Consider the following 4,828-nt stretch of genomic DNA (forward strand, 5'->3'; position numbering starts at 1 on the left):
TAGATTATTTTTACGCCAAGTGGAAATCTCGTGTCGGCAATTAATAATTTTTGAAACGAAAACCCCCGTATTCTCTGTTGCCGGTGTCCCCCAACCCCTCTCAATCGAATCCAGCAGACCATCCTGTCCGATCCACCTTTTATCAAACCGGAATTATCCTCGTCGCTTCTGTATCTTATTATCCAAATAAGGCACCACTGGTCTATGATCAGAACTCACCATTCCTAAATATTCTGTATAAGAACATGGAAGAAGTGCGTGCCAATCCTCATTAGCCAACGCACGGTCCAACCGACACTTAACCAAACCTCTGTTCCTTCTCCCTTGCCAGGACATTTTATTTCCTCTGGCTGGGAATTCCAGTAATCCTGTATCCCTTATCATGTTATTAAAGGATAAGAAAGATGATGGGTGCCTTAGCGTCCCACCTGTATCTTTTCGTATGAAATACAACACAATAAGCGATATATGTGTTGCTTAAAAACAAAAGCGATATATGTAGTTTTTTTATCACTTCGGTTACAACTCTTCGAGACAAAAGAAAAAGTTAACCCGAACCAGTTTAGATGTTCTTGGAACTATTCTGGAAGGTCCATCTCAGAAATTCTTGGAGCCCAATGGCACTTGGCAAGACCGGTTGGTGTACATGTTTTCAGGAACGATCAAAAAGTTTCTGAGGCTGTAATGTGATTTGTATTTCTCTAAATATTTTTGTAATTGTCTAAGCAGTTATCCGTGGACATATGATCTTCCAATCCCCCAGTGAAATCGTTTTAGGTTTCTCCAGCTTTGTTTCTTTTTCTTTGAGTTTTGCAACCTAACCCAAAGCTATTTCTATCTTGCCTTTGATGGCTACTACGGGAGATTGACTAAGATTTGGATCGCCGTAGCTGAGTTCTTTGAAAAACTCAATTATACGCAAGAATGATTAAAAGGAAAATAAAAGGAAATTAGCTACTTTTTCTATTATCATTGTGAAACATGACGGTTTTGATCAAATTATCAACATTGACTTTATATTGCTGTTGAATTGTAACAATATTATTGTTTAAGAATAGGTATATATACATATCATAAACCCTTTCTCTTTCTTGAGAGGATAGGACAATAAGTGTTTTTGATCTTAGCAAATCATCATCATTTCCCCTGAATAATGTCATTTAAAAGACACCAAGTGAAGACACTATCAAAGATGGCCACAACAGGTGAGAACCGGCTCTTTGGACAAATCCAAACATATATTACAATCGAAGAAGTTACCATCGCTGCCACTGCTTTTCTCCACGTCCGTTTTCTTCTCTGACACACTGTCACCAATGGCTCCATATCCATTCTCTCACATTTTCAGATCCTCATTGCCTCTTTCACTACCCTCGCCAGTCTGCAAAGCAGCTCCGGTTACAGGACTTCACATCAACTGGTTCAGTTCAATAGACATATGGGTTTCAGATATAACTGGTATGGGGAGATTAAGTTGTCTGAACCGCGTCCTGTGCCGAGTTCTGATCCTCGTCACAGCTTCAGAGGATCTCTCGGATGGGTCATTACTCCAATCAACCAGATTCACAGTTTCGTTTAGGGACGGCTGGAGATCTGACTCAGGACCGGGCCCAAAATTCAAATCTAGGTTCATTGTGTCAGCTAACTCCTCACCCATCAGTAAACAAAAACAAAAGGCTCTTTCTTTCACTTGTGGTAAACAAAGACTACTCCGTGGGATCTTTATTACTCTGCATGGAAGAGAAACAAATGAACCATTATTTAAAAAATTTCAGTCACAACCTGTTTAGATAAAATTTGTTTTGATTATAACTGAACGCCAGATGCAATCTTCCACCAACAAAAACAATAGTACTGACTAAAATTATAAAATACAGAAAAGCCAACAAAGAGACCAGAAAACTTACCTTCTATATTACTGCAGAGAAGCAAGGTGTGATCTTTTCACATCAGCAGAAGTTGTTCAGACCCAATTCCAAAATCACCAGCTAGAGTTGCAGAAGCTATTGGGTTTTCAACTCATTAAGAGAAAGAAAGCAACAACAGTTAAAAGAATGTAGATTAAAAACTACATAGATAACTATGTGTTTCGTTGTTAAAAAAAAAACAAAAACCATGTGATCCACATTACCAACGCAAACAGTTTGCCAAAATGACCTTGCTCACGCCTCTATTCATGAAACGGTTTGAATTGTAACAAACAAAAATAAACATTTGTTAATACTTAGAAAGATGCATATCACACCAATACCATGATCCAGGCCAATAAGTGTCTTCTTAACCCGAGCTTTCCAGAAGTGGATGAGTCGGAATCGCAACTGAGATTCATGGGGACCTAAAGAGACATCCTTGAAGAACATGACTTTCTCATCAGAATCAGAGGAGACAGGGGACTTCCCATTTCGTTTCATCGCCATGGCTTGAGGTTTGAGTGGTTCTAGGATTTTGGTTTGAAGGAAGGAAAGAATCTAAGTATATAAAGAAGGAGAAAAAGAGAGAGAGATGGAACGAAATCATTAAGAACGTATTGATTGATTGAAACGAAAGTATTGATTGTGTAGAAATGGCTCATTACTACTCGGTTTCTTTGCTCTTCAATTGGAGAAGACGAACTGGTAGAGGTGAAGCGAAGCGTCATCCTTCGACGCGTTTCTTTGTGTGTTTTGGGTCCAGTTGGGCCAATTAAAAAAACGATCAAATCCATACCCAGACTTACCAGCGTTTACCACGTTTGAAACCCACAATTGTGAGGCCTATCTGACGTGTCAAATTAAATGCTCTTCATTGGCTGATTTTTTGTGAGGACGTGGACACCTTTTCCATGGCGTATATTTGCCTTTTAGTATTGTATACTAGGATAAGACCTGCGCCTTGCGCAGGGTGAGTTTATTTATATATATATTATCAATAGTTTTTTTTATATATGTGATCATTTTATTTATATATATAAAATATTTTTTGTTGTTATTATATAATTTTTTTCCGATGGATCGGATCAATTTTTATTAAAAATAATGGAACAAAACTATAATTAATACATCATGGGTTGATCGGATTAGACATTAAACAAATTATAACATAAAAACCTTATTTTTTTCATCGAACACATTCTTGAAAAAAGTGAACAGTATTGTTTTCACAGTTGAATTATTTTGACTTTTATCTTCCATATGGTTTTGAAAGCTTTCAAATCAACCATCGAATTGATACATGTCATTTTAATGTTTTTAGTCGTCTACTTAAGGAAAACTTACATTTTTGTAATTTAAAGTCGTTTTAAAAAATTCAAAATATAACATATAAGAAAAAATCTAACATATAAGAAAAATCTAACATATAAGGTGTCCTCATTTTTGTATTTTAAAGTCGTTTTTTAAAAAAAATAACATATAAGGTTTCCTCATTTTTGTAATTTAAAGTCATTTTAAAAAATTCAAAATATTACATATAAGAAAAAATCTAATTTTTTATTATATGGTTAATGTGATTGTTTATTTTTTTTAATAATATAAAATTAAACAAAATGAAGGAGGATGCAAAAATTGTTATCAAATCTTTATTATTCTTAATCGTTAATTGCCATATATATGTAAATCATATTAGGTAATTTCGTAGCTTTTATTTAGAGAACGAATACACACTTCTTATATTTTAGGTTAATATAATGTTCTCTAGTGGACATTAAACAAATTATGACATAAAAACCTTATTTTTTCCTCGAACACAATTTTGAAAAAGTGAATAGTATTGTTTTCACAGTTGAATTATTTTGATTTTTAACTTACATATGGTTTTGAAAGCTTTCAAATCAACCATCGAAATGATACATGTCATTTTAATGTTTTTAGTCGTATACTTAAGGAAAACTTACATTTTTGTAATTTAAAGTTGTTTTAAAAAATTCAAAATATAACATATAAGAAAAAATCTAACATATAAGGTGTCCTCATTTTTGTATTTTAAAGTCGTTTTTAAAAAAAAATAACATATAAGGTTTCCTCATTTTTGTAATTTAAAGTCATTTAAAAAATTTAAAATATAACATATAAGAAAAAATCTAATTTTTTATTATATGGTTAATGTGATTGTTTATTTTTTTAATAATATAAAATTAAACAAAAATGAAGAAGGATGCAAAAATTGTTATCAAATCTTTATTATTCATAATCATTAATTGTCATATATATGTAAATCATATTAGGTAATTCTGTAGCTTTTATTTAAGGAAAGAATACACACTTCTTATATTTTAGGTTAATATAATGTTCTCTAGTGGACATTAAACAAAATATGACATAAAAACCTTATTTTTTCCAGCGAACACATTCTTGAACAAAGTGAACAATATTGTTTTCACAGTTGAATTATTTTGACTTTTATCTTCCATATGGTTTTGAAAGCTTTCAAATCAACCATCGAATTGATACATGCCATTTTAATGTTTTTAGTCGTATACTTAAGGAAAATTTACATTTTTGTAATTTAAAGTCTTTTTAAAAAAATTCAAAATATAACATATAAGAAAATTCTAACATATAAGAAAAATATAACATATATGGTGTCCTCATTTTTGTATTTTAAAGTCGTTTAAAAAAAATATAACATATAAAGGTTTCCTCATTTTTGTAATTTAAAGTCATTTTAAAAAATTCAAAATATAACATATAAGAAAAAATCTAATTTTTTTATTATATGGTTAATGTGATTGTTTAAGTTTTTTTAATAATATAAATTTAAACAAAAATGAAGAAAGATGCAAAAATTGTTATCAAATCTTTATTATTCATAATCATTAATTCCCGTATATATGTAAATCATATTAGGTAAT

The 4,828-nt window shown here is 31.6% G+C and overlaps 1 long non-coding RNA gene across 1 annotated transcript; it reads right to left on the reverse strand.

Annotated features, from left to right (window-relative positions):
• Positions 1-1,019: 1,019 nt before the first annotated feature.
• LOC111201837 lies at positions 1,020-2,850 on the reverse strand. Its single transcript, XR_007318274.1, has 2 exons — positions 1,908-2,850; positions 1,020-1,730 (listed from the first exon to the last, which is right to left on the reverse strand). It is a non-coding gene; the product is annotated as an uncharacterized LOC111201837 (long non-coding RNA).
• Between the last annotated feature and the right edge of the window lie 1,978 nt (positions 2,851-4,828).

The sequence above is a fragment of the Brassica napus genome, chromosome C1 (genome assembly GCF_020379485.1).
Source record: "Brassica napus cultivar Da-Ae chromosome C1, Da-Ae, whole genome shotgun sequence".
Classification (NCBI taxonomy): Eukaryota; Viridiplantae; Streptophyta; class Magnoliopsida; order Brassicales; family Brassicaceae; genus Brassica; species Brassica napus.